Raw genomic sequence first — 16,974 nt, 5'->3', positions numbered from 1 at the left:
TGTTATAGCTGTAGTAATATTCCCTTCAACCTGGAGAGTTGGGACCCATGGAATGGGGGCCATGCATTTTTGCTTTAAAGGGTCTGCATTTGCTCACCCACTCTCACCAATCCTCTCAGTCCCAAGTTTCCAGCCTTATGCCACATCCAGCTGTCATTTTAGACAGGGTTTTTCCAGGTTTCCTCAGAGACCCTGAAGGAAATGTAAAGAATTTCCCTGTTTTTTGGTTTTGTTTTTGAAATTCCTTCTTATAGTGGGTTTGAGCTGATTCTCTCTGCCATGTTTATGCCAGTCTAGACACACTTGATTCCCTTACAGAGACATATCAATACATAGGTTTTAAGATTCTTACTAGTCAGATCTATTCCTCTGCGGGAAATATGGGGTTTTGAGTCCCTTTCACTGAGGAAGGTGTAGGTCTTGTCTATTCCACAGTTGGTTTTGGAAATGGTACCTGTGCTTATATCAAACTCTGATTTTATGCATCACCCCACCTCTCCTTTCCCCTTCAGCAGGCATAAGAGTGTTTTCTAAATGTGAGACTCTGTTCTCTTTCCTAACTCACTTCATGTGTAGCCATGTTTACAGGATCTTCATAAGTCATATCTTATGATAAGTTTCTTTTTCTGTGTGACTTATTTCACTTAGAATCATCGTACCTGAATCCACTCACTTTGCTGCTCCTGGTCTTATGATATTGATTTCATGGCTGAGGGATATTCCATCGGACATAAATACCACAGATTTTTGAACCATTTTTATATTTCCTGGGATATTAATGGTGTACCCAAGTTGAGGTTCTTGTAAGCAGTGCAGCCCTAAATTTGGAGGTGGCTCCGTCTTATTGATTTTCAGTTTTCCCAATGTATATTCCCTAGACTGGAAGTGCACTTGGCTCTGTAGCTCTGTTGTTTGCTTGTTTTAGGGAACGCAATGCACTCCTCCAGTGAGGCAGTTGGCAATTTACATCCCGCCCATCAGCATAACAATGCTCCCTGTTCTCCAGGGCCTGTCTTGCCTTTCTGGTTTTTACACATTTTGTGGATGTCCCTTTTGACCGGTGGGAAGTGATACTTCTTTGTAGTGCAGATTTGCATTGCCCACTTGCTTGTTTGGCCAAAAAGGGCGTATGCGTTTTCTCCTGAATATATTCAGGAGAAAACGCATACGCCCTAATTGGCCAACGGCGTCATTGTCGAAGTTGTGCCCCTCTTCCTGTGCTTTAAAGGCGATTCAAACGTACCTCTTGAAATCTGTTTCCTGCTATTCTGCCTGGCTTTCAAGTCTGCCTCGTTGCCTTCCCTCAACAGATTTTTGGACGATAGTTGTCCTTTATTACTCTGCCAGTTTGTGAATTGCTGTGGCCCTGAGCTCCATTTTCCAACTCGTTTTTTGTGAGCTGTACGCAAGTCCAAAATTTTGGTTCAGGACCTATACTGGTTCCCGGTGGGTGGCTGAGACTCTGGTTAATTCTTCTTCCGGCCAGGAAATTAGAGTGACATGTGCCCGTCCAAATGCCTAACAGTAACTCTCTCATTGGTTCTCCCTCTTCCCTTCCATCCTCTGCCAAATTGGCAACCTGTGCGAACCAGGATGTTAAAGGGGCTGTCTCTCCAAGTTGGGAGATTGACAGTAAAGCAGTTGGAAAGTCAAACCGGAGCACCAGGAGAGGGACTACTCGTTGAGTTTTAGAAACCTTTTGTATTCACAGTGTGTCCATTCTCTAGGTTTCCCGTACATGTTATAGCTGTAGTAATATTCCCTTCAACATGGAGAGTTGGGACCCATGGAATGGGGGCCATGCATTTTTGCTTTAAAGGGTCTGCATGTGCTCACCCAATATCACCAATCCTCTCAGTCCCAAGTGTCCAGCCTTATGCCACATCCAGCTGTCATTGTAGACAGGGTTTTTCCAGGTTTCCTCAGAGACCCTGAAGGAAATGTAAAGAATTTCCCTGTTTTTTGGTTTTGTTTTTGAAATTCCTTCTTATAGTGGGTTTGAGCTGATTCTCTCTGCCATGTTTATGCCAGTCTAGACACACTTGATTCCCTTACAGAGACATATCAATACATAGGTTTTAAGATTCTTACTAGTCAGATCACTTCCTCTGCGGGAAATATGGGGTTTTGAGTCCCTTTCACTGAGGAAGGTGTAGGTCTTGTCTATTCCACAGTTGGTTTTGGAAATGGTACCTGTGCTTATATCAAACTCTGATTTTATGCATCACCCCACCTCTCCTTTCCCCTTCAGCAGGCATAAGAGTGTTTTCTAAATGTGAGACTCTGTTCTCTTTCCTAACTCACTTCATGTGTAGCCATGTTTACAGGATCTTCATAAGTCATATCTTATGATAAGTTTCTTTTTCTGTGTGACTTATTTCACTTAGAATCATCGTACCTGAATCCACTCACTTTGCTGCTCCTGGTCTTATGACATTGATTTCATGGCTGAGGGATATTCCATCGGACATAAATACCAAAGTTTTTTGAACCATTTTTATATTTCCTGGGATATTTAAGGTGTACCCAAGTTGAGGTTCTTGTAAGCAGTGCAGCCCTAAATTTGGGGGTGGCTCTGTCTTATTGATTTTCAGTTTTCCCAATGTATATTCCCTAGACTGGAAGTGCCCTTGGCTCTGTAGCTCTGTTGTTTACTTGTTTTAGGGAACGCAATGCACTCCTCCAGTGAGGCAGTTTGCAATTTACATCCCTCCCATCAGCATAACAAGGCTCCCTGTTCTCCAGGGCCTGTCTTGCCTTTCTGGTTTTTACACATTTTGTGGATGTCCCTTTTGACCGGTGGGAAGTGATACTTCTGTGTAGTGCAGATTTGCATTGCCCGCTTGCTTGTTTGGCCAAATATGTGTATGCGTTTTCTCCTGAATATATTCAGGAGAAAACGCATATGCCCTATTTGGCCAACTGAGTCATTGTCGAAGTTGTGCCCCTCTTCCTGTGCTTTAAAGGCGATTCCAACGTACCTCTTGAAATCTGTTTCCTGCTATTCTGCCTCGCTTTCAAGTCCGCCTCGTTGCCTTCCCTTAACAGATTTTTGGACTATAGTTTTCCTGTATTACTCTGCCAGTTTGTGAATTGCTGTGTCCCTGAGCTCCATTTTCCAACTCGTTTTTTGTGTGCTGTACGCAAGGCCAAAATTTTGGTTCAGGACCTATACTGGTTCCCGGTTGGTGGCTGAGACTCTGGTTAATTCTTCTTCCTGCCGGGAAATTAGAGTGACATGTGCCCGTCCAAATGCCTAACAGCTACTCTCTCATTGGTTCTCCCTCTTCCTTTCCATCCTCTGCCAAATTGGCAACCTGTGCGAACCAGGAGGTTAAAGGGGCTGTCTCTCCAAGTTGGGAGATTGATAGTAAAGCAGTTGGAAAGTCAAACCGGAGCACCAGGAGAGGGACTACTCGTTGAGTTTTAGAAACCTTTTGTATTCACAGTGTGTCCATTCTCTAGGTTTCCCGTACATGTTATAGCCGTAGTAATATTCCCTTCCACATGGAGAGTTGGGACCCATGGAATGGGGGCCATGCATTTTTGCTTTAAAGGGTCTGCATTTGCTCACCCAATCTCACCAATCCTCTCAGTCCCAAGTGTCCAGCTTTATGCCACATCCAGCTGTCATTGTAGATAGGGTCATTCCAGGTTTCATCAGAGACCCTGAAGGAAATGTAAAGAATTTCCCTGTTTTTTGGTTTTGTTTTTGAAATTCCTTTTTATAGTGGCTTTGAGCTCATTCTCGCTGCCATGTTTATGCCAGTCTAGACACACTTGATTCCCTTACAGAGACATATCAATACATAGGTTTTAAGATTTTTACTAGTCAGATCTATTCCTCTGCGGGAAATATGGGGTTTTGAGTCCCTTTCACTGAGGAAGGTGTAGGTCTTGTCTATTCCACAGTTGGTTTTAGAAATGGTACCTGTGCTTATATCAAACTCTGATTTTATGCATCACCCCACCTCTCCTTTCCCCTTCAGCAGGCATAAGAGTGTTTTCTAAATGTGAGACTCTGTTCTCTTTCCTAACTCAGTTCATGTGTAGCCATGTTTACAGGAACTTCATAAGTCATATCTTATGATAAGTTTCTTTTTCTGTGAGACTTATTCACTTAGAATCATCGTACCTGAATCCACTCACTTTGCTGCTCCTGGTCTTATGACATTGATTTCATGGCTGAGGGATATTCCATCGGACATAAATACCAAAGTTTTTTGAACCATTTTTATATTTCCTGGGATATTTAAGGTGTACCCAAGTTGAGGTTCTTGTAAGCAGTGCAGCCATAAATTTGGGGGTGGCTCTGTCTTATTGATTTTCAGTTTTCCCAATGTATATTCCCTAGACTGGAAGTGCCCTTGGCTCTGTAGCTCTGTCGTTTACTTGTTTTAGGGAACGCAATGCACTCCTCCAGTGAGGCAGTTGGCAATTTACATCCCACCCATCAGCATAACAAAGCTCCCTGTTCTCCAGGGCCTGTCTTGCCTTTCTGGTTTTTACACATTTTGTGGATGTCCCTTTTGACCGGTGGGAAGTGATACTTCTTTGTAGTGCAGATTTGCATTGCCCGCTTGCTTGTTTGGCCAAAAAGGGCGTATGCGTTTTCTCCTGAATATATTCAGGAGAAAACGCATACGCCCTTTTTGGCCAACTGCGTCATTGTCGAAGTTGTGCCCCTCTTCCTGTGCTTTAAAGGCGATTCCAACGTACCTCTTGTAATCTGTTTCCTGCTATTCTGCCTGGCTTTCAAGTCTGCCTCGTTGCCTTCCCTCAACAGATTTTGGGACGATAGTTGTCCTTTATTACTCTGCCAGTTTGTGAATTGCTGTGGCCCTGACCTCCATTTTCCAACTCGTTTTTTGTGAACTGTACGCAAGTCCAAAATTTTGGTTCAGGACCTATACTGGTTCCCAGTGGGTGGCTGAGACTCTGGTAAATTCTTCTTCCTGCCAGGAAATTAGAGTGACATATGCCCGTCCAAATGCCTAACAGTAACTCTCTCATTGGTTCTCCCTCTTCCCTTCCATCCTCTGCCAAATTGGCAACCTGTGCGAACCAGGAGGTTAAAGGGGCTGTCTCTCCAAGTTGGGAGATTGATAGTAAAGCAGTTGGAAAGTCAAACCGGAGCACCAGGAGAGGGACTACTCGTTGAGTTTTAGAAACCTTTTGTATTCACAGTGTGTCCATTCTCTAGGTTTCCCGTACATGTTATAGCTGTAGTAATATTCCCTTCAACCTGGAGAGTTGGGACCCATGGAATGGGGGCCATGCATTTTTGCTTTAAAGGGTCTGCATTTGCTCACCCAATCTCACCAATCCTCTCAGTCCCAAGTGTCCAGCCTTATGCCACATCCAGCTGTCATTGTAGACAGGGTTTTTCCAGGTTTCATCAGAGACCCTGAAGGAAATGTAAAGAATTTCCCTGTTTTTTTGGTTTTGTTTTTGAAATTCCTTTTTATATTGGGTTTGAGCTGATTCTCTCTGCCATGTTTATGCCAGTCTAAACACACTTGATTCCCTTACAGAGACATATCAATACATAGGTTTTAAGATTCTTACTAGTCAGATCTATTCCTCTGCGGGAAATATGGGGTTTTGAGTCCCTTTCACTGAGGAAGGTGTAGGTCCTGTCTATTCCACAGTTGGTTTTGGAAATGGTACCTGTGCTTATATCAAACTCTGGTTTTATGCATCACCCCACCTCTCCTTTCCCCTTAAGCAGGCATAAGAGTGTTTTCTAAATGTGAGACTCTGTTCTCTTTCCTAACTCAGTTCATGTGAAGCCATGTTTACAGGATCTTCATAAGTGATATCTTATGATAAGTTTCTTTTTCTGTGTGACTTATTTCACTTAGAATCATCGTACCTGAATCCACTCACTTTGCTGCTCCTGGTCTTATGACATTGATTTCATGGCTGAGGGATATTCCATCGTACATAAGTACCACAGTTTTTTGAACCATTTTTATATTTCCTGGGATATTTAAGGTGTACCCAAGTTGAGGTTCTTGTTAGCAGTGCAGCCCTAAATTTGGGGGTGGCTCTGTCTTATTGATTTTCAGTTTTCCCAAGGTATATTCTCTAGACTGGGAGTGCCCTTGGCTCTGTAGCTCTGTTGTTTACTTGTTTTAGGGAACACAATGCACTCCTCCAGTGAGGCAGTTGGCAATTTACATCCAGCCCATCAGCATAAGAAGGCTGCCTTTTCTCCAGGGCGTGTCTTGCCTTTCTGATTTTTACACATTTTGTGGATGTCCCTTTTGCCCGGTGGGAAGTGATACTTCTTTTTAGTGCAGATTTGCATTGCCCGCTTGCTTGCTTGGCCAAAAAGGGCGTATGCGTTTTCTCCTGAATATATTCAGGAGAAAACGCATACGCCCTTTTTGGCCAACTGCGTCACTGTCGAAGTGGTGCCCCTCTTCCTGTGCTTTAAAGGCGATTCCAACGTACCTCTTGAAATCTGTTTCCTGCTATTCTGCCTCGCTTTCAAGTCCGCCTCGTTGCCTTCCCTCAACAGATTTTTGGACGATAGTTATCCTTTATTACTCTGCCAGTTTGTGAATTGCTGTGGCCCTGAGCTCCATTTTCCAACTCGTTTTTTGTGTGCTGTACGCAAGTCCAAAATTTTGGTTCAGGACCTATACTGGTTCCCGGTGGGTGGCTGAGACTCTGGTTAATTATTCTTCCTGCCGGGAAATTAGAGTGACATGTGCCCATCCAAATGCCTAACAGCTACTCTCTCATTGGTTCTCCCTCTTCCTTTCCATCCTCTGCCAAATTGGCAACCTGTGCGAACCAGGAGGTTAAAGGGGCTGTCTCTCCAAGTTGGGAGATTGATAGTAAAGCAGTTGGAAAGTCAAACCGGAGCACCAGGAGAGGGACTACTCGTTGAGTTTTAGAAACCTTTTGTATTCACAGTGTGTCCATTCTCTAGGTTTCCCGTACATGTTATAGCCGTAGTAATATTCCCTTCCACATGGAGAGTTGGGACCCATGGAATGGGGGCCATGCATTTTTGCTTTAAAGGGTCTGCATTTGCTCACCCAATCTCACCAATCCTCTCAGTCCCAAGTGTCCAGCTTTATGCCACATCCAGCTGTCATTGTAGATAGGGTCATTCCAGGTTTCATCAGAGACCCTGAAGGAAATGTAAAGAATTTCCCTGTTTTTTGGTTTTGTTTTTGAAATTCCTTTTTATAGTGGCTTTGAGCTCATTCTCGCTGCCATGTTTATGCCAGTCTAGACACACTTGATTCCCTTACAGAGACATATCAATACATAGGTTTTAAGATTTTTACTAGTCAGATCTATTCCTCTGCGGGAAATATGGGGTTTTGAGTCCCTTTCACTGAGGAAGGTGTAGGTCTTGTCTATTCCACAGTTGGTTTTAGAAATGGTACCTGTGCTTATATCAAACTCTGGTTTTATGCATCACCCCACCTCTCCTTTCCCCTTAAGCAGGCATAAGAGTGTTTTCTCAATGTGAGACTCTGTTCTCTTTCCTAACTCAGTTCATGTGTAGCCATGTTTACAGGAACTTCATAAGTCATATCTTATGATAAGTTTCTTTTTCTGTGTGACTTATTCACTTAGAATCATCGTACCTGAATCCACTCACTTTGCTGCTCCTGGTCTTATGACATTGATTTCATGGCTGAGGGATATTCCATCGGACATAAATACCACAGTTTTTTGAACCATTTTTATATTTCCTGGGATATTTAAGGTGTACCCAAGTTGAGGTTCTTGTAAGCAGTGCAGCCCTAAATTTGGGAGTGGCTCTGTCTTATTGATTTTCAGTTTTCCCCATGTATATTCCCTAGACTGGAAGTGCCCTTGGCTCTGTAGCTCTGTTGTTTACTTGTTTTAGGGAACGCAATGCACTCCTCCAGTGAGGCAGTTGGCAATTTACATCCCACCCATCAGCATAACAAAGCTCCCTGTTCTCCAGGGCCTGTCTTGCCTTTCTGGTTTTTACACATTTTGTGGATGTCCCTTTTGACCGGTGGGAAGTGATACTTCTTTGTAGTGCAGATTTGCATTGCCCGCTTGCTTGTTTGGCCAAAAAGGGCGTATGCGTTTTCTCCTGAATATATTCAGGAGAAAACGCATACGCCCTTTTTGGCCAACTGCGTCATTGTCAAAGTTGTGCCCCTCTTCCTGTGCTTTAAAGGCGATTCCAACGTACCTCTTGTAATCTGTTTCCTGCTATTCTGCCTGGCTTTCAAGTCTGCCTCGTTGCCTTCCCTCAACAGATTTTTGGACGATAGTTGTCCTTTATTACTCTGCCAGTTTGTGAATTGCTGTGGCCCTGAGCTCCATTTTCCAACTCGTTTTTTGTGAGCTGTACGCAAGTCCAAAATTTTGGTTCAGGACCTATACTGGTTCCCAGTGGGTGGCTGAGACTCTGGTAAATTCTTCTTCCTGCCAGGAAATTAGAGTGACATATGCCCGACCAAATGCCTAACAGTAACTCTCTCATTGGTTCTCCCTCTTCCCTTCCATCTTCTGCCAAATTGGCAACCTGTGCGAATCAGGAGGTTAAAGGGGCTGTCTCTCCAAGTTGGGAGATTGATAGTAAAGCAGTTGGAAAGTCAAACCGGAGCACCAGGAGAGGGACTACTCGTTGAGTTTTAGAAACGTTTTGTATTCACAGTGTGTCCATTCTCTAGGTTTCCCGTACATGTTATAGCTGTAGTAATATTCCCTTCAACCTGGAGAGTTGGGATCCATGGAATGGGGGCCATGCATTTTTGCTTTAAAGGGTCTGCATTTGCTCACCCAATCTCACCAATCCTCTCAGTCCCAAGTGTCCAGCCTTATGCCACATCCAGCTGTCATTGTAGACAGGGTTTTTCCAGGTTTCATCAGAGACCCTGAAGGAAATGTAAAGAATTTCCCTGTTTTTTGGTTTTGTTTTTGAAATTCCTTTTTATCGTGGCTTTGAGCTCATTCTCGCTGCCCTGTTTATGCCAGTCTAGACACACTTGATTCCCTTACAGAGACATATCAATACATAGGTTTTAAGATTCTTACTAGTCAGATCTATTCCTCTGCGGGAAATATGGGGTTTTGAGTCCCTTTCACTGAGGAAGGTGTAGGTCCTGTCTATTCCACAGTTGGTTTTGGAAATGGTACCTGTGCTTATATCAAACTCTGGTTTTATGCATCACCCCACCTCTCCTTTCCCCTTAAGCAGGCATAAGAGTGTTTTCTAAATGTCAGACTCTGTTCTCTTTCCTAACTCAGTTCATGTGTAGCCATGTTTACAGGATCTTCATAAGTGATATCTTATGATAAGTTTCTTTTTCTGTGTGACTTATTTCACTTAGAATCATCGTACCTGAATCCACTCACTTTGCTGCTCCTGGTCTTATGACATTGATTTCATGGCTGAGGGATATTCCATCGTACATAAGTACCACAGTTTTTTGAACCATTTTTATATTTCCTGGGATATTTAAGGTGTACCAAAGTTGAGGTTCTTGTTAGCAGTGCAGCCCTAAATTTGGGGGTGGCTCTGTCTTATTGATTTTCAGTTTTCCCAAGGTATATTCTCTAGACTGGGAGTGCCCTTGGCTCTGTAGCTCTGTTGTTTACTTGTTTTAGGGAACACAATGCACTCCTCCAGTGAGGCAGTTGGCAATTTACATCCAGCCCATCAGCATAAGAAGGCTGCCTTTTCTCCAGGGCGTGTCTTGCCTTTCTGATTTTTACACATTTTGTGGATGTCCCTTTTGACCGGTGGGAAGTGATACTTCTTTGTAGTGCAGATTTGCATTGCCCGCTTGCTTGCTTGGCCAAAAAGGGCGTATGCGTTTTCTCCTGAATATATTCAGGAGAAAACGCATACGCCGTTTTTGGCCAACTGCGTCACTGTCGAAGTTGTGCCCCTCTTCCTGTGCTTTAAAGGCGATTCCAACGTACCTCTTGAAATCTGTTTCCTGCTATTCTGGCTCGCTTTCAAGTCCGCCTCGTTGCCTTCCCTCAACAGATTTTTGGACGATAGTTTTCCTTTATTACTCTGCCAGTTTGTGAATTGCTGTGGCCCTGAGCTCCATTTTCCAACTCGTTTTTTGTGTGCTGTACGCAACTCCAAAATTTTGGTTCAGGACCTATACTGGTTCCCGGTGGGAGGCTGAGACTCTGGTTAATTCTTCTTCCTGCCGGGAAATTAGAGTGACATGTGCCCATCCAAATGCCTAACAGCTACTCTCTCATTGGTTCTCCCTCTTCCTTTCCATCCTCTGCCAAATTGGCAACCTGTGCGAACCAGGAGATTAAAGGGGCTGTCTCTCCAAGTTGGGAGATTGATAGTAAAGCAGTTGGAAAGTCAAACCGGAGCACCAGGAGAGGGACTACTCGTTGAGTTTTAGAAACCTTTTGTATTCACAGTGTGTCCATTCTCTAGGTTTCCCGTACATGTTATAGCCGTAGTAATATTCCCTTCCACATGGAGAGTTGGGACCCATGGAATGGGGGCCATGCATTTTTGCTTTAAAGGGTCTGCATTTGCAAACCCAATCTCACCAATCCTCTCAGTCCCAAGTGTCCAGCTTTATGCCACATCCAGCTGTCATTGTAGATAGGGTCATTCCAGGTTTCATCAGAGACCCTGAAGGAAATGTAAAGAATTTCCCTGTTTTTTGGTTTTGTTTTTGAAATTCCTTTTTATCGTGGCTTTGAGCTCATTCTCGCTGCCCTGTTTATGCCAGTCTAGACACACTTGATTCCCTTACAGAGACATATCAATACATAGGTTTTAAGATTCTTACTAGTCAGATCTATTCCTCTGCGGGAAATATGGGGTATTGAGTCCCTTTCACTGAGGAAGGTGTAGGTCTTGTCTATTCCACAGTTGGTTTTGGAAATGGTACCTGTGCTTATATCAAACTCTGGTTTTATGCATCACCCCACCTCTCCTTTCCCCTTAAGCAGGCATAAGAGTGTTTTCTAAATGTGAGACTCTGTTCTCTTTCCTAACTCAGTTCATGTGTAGCCATGTTTACAGGAACTTCATAAGTCATATCTTATGATAAGTTTCTTTTTCTGTGTGACTTATTCACTTAGAATCATCGTACCTGAATCCACTCACTTTGCTGCTCCTGGTCTTATGACATTGATTTCATGGCTGAGGGATATTCCATCGGACATAAATACCAAAGTTTTTTGAACCATTTTTATATTTCCTGGGATATTTAAGGTGTACCCAAGTTGAGGTTCTTGTAAGCAGTGCGGCCCTAAATTTGGGGGTGGCTATGTCTTATTGATTTTCAGTTTTCCCAATGTATATTCCCTAGACTGGAAGTGCCCTTGGCTCTGTAGCTCTGTTGTTTACTTGTTTTAGGGAACGCAATGCACTCCTCCAGTGAGGCAGTTGGCAATTTACATCCCGCCCATCAGCATAACAAAGCTCCCTGTTCTCCAGGGCCTGTCTTGCCTTTCTGGTTTTTACACATTTTGTGGATGTCCCTTTTGACCGGTGGGAAGTGATACTTCTTTGTAGTGCAGATTTGCATTGCCCGCTTGCTTGTTTGGCCAAAAAGGGCGTATGCGTTTTCTCCTGAATATATTCAGGAGAAAACGCATACGCCCTTTTTGGCCAACTTCGTCATTGTCGAAGTTGTGCCCCTCTTCCTGTGCTTTAAATGCGATTCCAAGGTACCTCTTGTAATCTGTTTCCTGCTATTCTGCCTGGCTTTCAAGTCTGCCTCGTTGCCTTCCCTCAACAGATTTTTGGACGATAGTTGTCCTTTATTACTCTGCCAGTTTGTGAATTGCTGTGGCTCTGAGCTCCATTTTCCAACTCGTTTTTTGTGAGCTGTTCGCAAGTCCAAAATTTTGGTTCAGGACCTAAACTGGTTCCCAGTGGGTGGCTGAGACTCTGGTTAATTCTTCTTCCTGCCAGGAAATTAGAGTGACATATGCCCGTCCAAATGCCTAACAGTAACTCTCTCATTGGTTCTCCCTCTTCCCTTCCATCCTCTGCCAAATTGGCAACCTGTGCGAACCAGGAGGTTAAAGGGGCTGTCTCTCCAAGTTGGGAGATTGATAGTAAAGCAGTTGGAAAGTCAAACCGGAGCACCAGGAGAGGGACTACTCGTTGAGTTTTAGAAACCTTTTGTATTCACAGTGTGTCCATTCTCTAGGTTTCCCGTACATGTTATAGCTGTAGTAATATTCCCTTCAACCTGGAGAGTTGGGACCCATGGAATGGGGGCCATGCATTTTTGCTTTAAAGGGTCTGCATTTGCTCACCCAATCTCACCAATCCTCTCAGTCCCAAGTGTCCAGCCTTATGCCACATCCAGCTGTCATTGTAGATAGGGTCTTTCCAGGTTTCATCAGAGACCCTGAAGGAAATGTAAAGAATTTCCCTGTTTTTTGGTTTTGTTTTTGAAATTCCTTTTTATAGTGGCTTTGAGCTCATTCTCGCTGCCATGTTTATGCCAGTGTAGACACATTTGATTCCCTTACAGAGACATATCAATACATAGGTTTTAAGATTCTTACTAGTCAGATCTATTCCTCTGCGGGAAATATGGGGTTTTGAGTACCTTTCACTGAGGAAGGTGTAGGTCTTGTCTATTCCACAGTTGGTTTTAGAAATGGTACCTGTGCTTATATCAAACTCTGGTTTTATGCATCACCCCACCTCTCCTTTCCCCTTAAGCAGGCATAAGAGTGTTTTCTAAATGTGAGACTCTGTTCTCTTTCCTAACTCAGTTCATGTGTAGCCATGTTTACAGGATCTTCATAAGTGATATCTTATGATAAGTTTCTTTTTCTGTGTGACTTATTTCACTTAGAATCATCGTACCTGAATCCACTCACTTTGCTGCTCCTGGTCTTATGACATTGATTTCATGGCTGAGGGATATTCCATCGGACATAAATACTACAGTTTTTTGAACCATTTTTATATTTCCTGGGATATTATGGTGTACCCAAGTTGAGGTTCTTGTAAGCAGTGCAGCCCTAAATTTGGGGGTGGCTCTGTCTTATTGATTTTCAGTTTTCCCAATATATATTCCCTAGACTGGAAGTGCCCTTGGCTCTGTAGCTCTGTTGTTTACTTGTTTTAGGGAACGCAATGCACTCCTCCAGTGAGGTAGTTGGCAATTTACATCCCGCCCATCAGCATAACAAGGCTCCCTGTTCTCCAGGGCCTGTCTTGCCTTTCTGGTTTTTACACATTTTGTGGATGTCCCTTTTGACCGGTGGGAAGTGATACTTCTTTGTAGTGCAGATTTGCATTGCCCGCTTGCTTGTTTGGCCAAAAAGGGCGTATGCGTTTTCTCCTGTATATATTCAGGAGAAAACGAATACGCCCTTTTTGGCCAACCGCGTCACTGTCGAAGTGGTGCCCCTCTTCCTGTGCTTTAAAGGCGATTCCAACGTACCTCTTGAAATCTGTTTCCTGCTATTCTGCCTCGCTTTCAAGTCCGCCTCGTTGCCTTCCCTCAACAGATTTTTGGACGATAGTTTTCCTTTATTACTCTGCCAGTTTGTGAATTGCTGTGGCCCTGAGCTCCATTTTCCAACTCGTTTTTTGTGTGCTGTACGCAAGTCCAAAATTTTGGTTCAGGACCTATACTGGTTCCCGGTGGGTGGCTGAGACTCTGGTTAATTCTTCTTCCTGCCGGGAAATTAGAGTGACATGTGTCCGTCCAAATGCCTAACAGCTACTCTCTCATTGGTTCTCCCTCTTCCTTTCCATCCTCTGCCAAATTGGCAACCTGTGCGAACCAGGAGGTTAAAGGGGCTGTCTCTCCAAGTTGGGAGATTGATAGTAAAGCAGTTGGAAAGTCAAACCGGAGCACCAGGAGAGGGACTACTCGTTGAGTTTTAGAAACCTTTTGTATTCACAGTGTGTCCATTCTCTAGGTTTCCTGTACATGTTATAGCCGTAGTAATATTCCCTTCCACATGGAGAGTTGGGACCCATGGAGTGGGGGCCATGCATTTTTGCTTTAAAGGGTCTGCATTTGCTCACCCAATCTCACCAATCCTCTCAGTCCCAAGTGTCCAGCTTTATGCCACATCCAGCTGTCATTGAAGATAGGGTCATTCCAGGTTTCATCAGAGACCCTGAAGGAAATGTAAAGAATTTCCCTGTTTTTTGGTTTTGTTTTTCAAATTCCTTTTTATAGTGGCTTTGAGCTCATTCTCGCTGCCATGTTTATGCCAGTCTAGACACACTTGATTCCCTTACAGAAACATATCAATACATAGGTTTTAAGATTTTTACTAGTCAGATCTATTCCTCTGCGGGAAATATGGGGTTTTGAGTCCCTTTCACTGAGGAAGGTGTAGGTCTTGTCTATTCCACAGTTGGTTTTAGAAATGGTACCTGTGCTTATATCAAACTCTGGTTTTATGCATCACCCCACCTCTCCTTTCCCCTTAAGCAGGCATAAGAGTGTTTTCTAAATGTGAGACTCTGTGCTCTTTCCTAACTCAGTTCATGTGTAGCCATGTTTACAGGAACTTCAAATGTCATATCTTATGATAAGTTTCTTTTTCTGTGTGACTTATTCACTTAGAATCATCGTACCTGAATCCACTCACTTTGCTGCTCCTGGTCTTATGACATTGATTTCATGGCTGAGGGATATTCCATCGGACATAAATACCAAAGATTTTGAACCATTTTTATATTTCCTGGGATATTTAAGGTGTACCCAAGTTGAGGTTCTTGTAAGCAGTGCAGCCCTAAATTTGGGGGTGGCTCTGTCTTATTGATTTTCAGTTTTCCCATTGTATATTCCCTAGACTGGAAGTGCCCTTGGCTCTGTAGCTCTGTCGTTTACTTGTTTTAGGGAACGCAATGCACTCCTCCAGTGAGGCAGTTGGCAATTTACATCCCACCCATCAGCATAACAAAGCTCCCTGTTCTACAGGGCCTGTCTTGCCTTTCTGGTTTTTACACATTTTGTGGATGTCCCTTTTGACCGGTTGGAAATGATACTTCTTTGTAGTGCAGATTTGCATTGCCCGCTTGCTTGTTTGGCCAAAAAGGGCGTATGCGTTTTCTCCTGAATATATTCAGGAGAAAACGCATACGCCCTTTTTGGCCAACTGCGTCATTGTCGAAGTTGTGCCCCTCTTCCTGTGCTTTAAAGGCGATTCCAACGTACCTCTTGTAATCTGTTTCCTGCTATTCAGCCTGGCTTTCAAGTCTGCCTCGTTGCCTTCCCTCAACAGATTTTTGGACGATAGTTTTCCTTTATTACTCTGCCAGTTTGTGAATTGCTGTGGCCCTGAGCTCCATTTTCCAACTCGTTTTTTGTGTGCTGTACGCAAGTCCAAAATTTTGGTTCAGGACCTATACTGGTTCCCGGTGGGTGGCTGAGACTCTGGTTAATTCTTCTTCCTGCCGGGAAATTAGAGTGACATGTGTCCGTCCAAATGCCTAACAGCTACTCTCTCATTGGTTCTCCCTCTTCCTTTCCATCCTCTGCCAAATTGGCAACCTGTGCGAACCAGGAGGTTAAAGGGGCTGTCTCTCCAAGTTGGGAGATTGATAGTAAAGCAGTTGGAAAGTCAAACCGGAGCACCAGGAGAGGGACTACTCGTTGAGTTTTAGAAACCTTTTGTATTCACAGTGTGTCCATTCTCTAGGTTTCCTGTACATGTTATAGCCGTAGTAATATTCCCTTCCACATGGAGAGTTGGGACCCATGGAGTGGGGGCCATGCATTTTTGCTTTAAAGGGTCTGCATTTGCTCACCCAATCTCACCAATCCTCTCAGTCCCAAGTGTCCAGCCTTATGCCACAACCAGCTGTCATTGTAGACAGGGTTTTTCCAAGTTTTATCAGAGAACCTGAAGGAAATGTAAAGAATTTCCCGGTTTTTTTGGTTTTGTTCTTGAAATTCCTTTTTATAGTGGGTTTGAGCTGATTCTCTCTGCCATGTTTATGCCAGTCTAGACACACTTGATTCCCTTACAGAGACATATCAATACATAGGTTTTAAGATTCTTACTAGTCAGATCTATTCCTCTGCGGGAAATATGGGGTTTTGAGTCCCTTTCACTGAGGAAGGTGTAGGTCTTGTCTATTCCACAGTTGGTTTTGGAAATGGTACCTGTGCTTATATCAAACTCTGGTTTTATGCATCACCCCACCTCTCCTTTCCCCTTAAGCAGGCATAAGAGTGTTTTCTAAATGTGAGACTCGGTTCTCTTTCCTAACTCAGTTCATGTGTAGCCATGTTTACAGGATCTTCATAAGTGATATCTTATGATAAGTTTCTTTTTCTGTGTGACTTATTTCACTTAGAATCATCGTACCTGAATCCACTCACTTTGCTTCTCCTGGTCTTATGACATTGATTTCATGGCTGAGGGATATTCCATCGTGCATAAGTACCACAGATTTTGAACCATTTTTATATTTCCTGGGATATTTAAGGTGTACCCAAGATGAGGTTCTTGTAAGCAGTGCAGCCCTAAATTTGGGGGTGGCTCTGTATAATTGATTTTCAGTTTTCCCAGGTATAATCTCTAGACTGGGAGTGCCCTTGGCTCTGTAGCTCTGTTGTTTACTTGTTTTAGGGAACGCAATGCACTCCTCCAGTGAGGCAGATGGCAATTTATATCCCGCCCATCAGCATAACAAGGCTCCCTGTTCTCCAGGGCCTGTCTTGCCTTTCTGGTTTTTACACATTTTGTGGATGTCCCTTTTGACCGGTGGGATGTGATACTTCTTTGTAGTGCAGATTTGCATTGCCCGCTAGCTTGCTTGGCCAAACGGGGAGTATGCGTTTTCTCCTGGATATATTCAGGAGAAAACGCATACGCCCTTTTTGGCCAAGTTCGTCATTGTCGAAGTTGTGCCCCTCTTCCTGTGCTTTAAAGGTGATTCCAACGTACCTCTTGAAATCTTTTTCCTGCTATTCTGCCTGGCTTTCAAGTCTGCCTCGTTGCCTTCCCTCAACAGATTTTTGGACGATAGTTGTC

This window comes from Mesoplodon bidens, assembly GCF_964165515.1.
Source record: "Mesoplodon bidens genome assembly, contig: HAP1_SCAFFOLD_59, whole genome shotgun sequence".
Classification (NCBI taxonomy): domain Eukaryota; kingdom Metazoa; phylum Chordata; class Mammalia; order Artiodactyla; family Ziphiidae; genus Mesoplodon; species Mesoplodon bidens.
The sequence above is the reverse complement of the archived record's forward strand: the minus strand, read 5'-3'. Positions refer to the sequence as shown.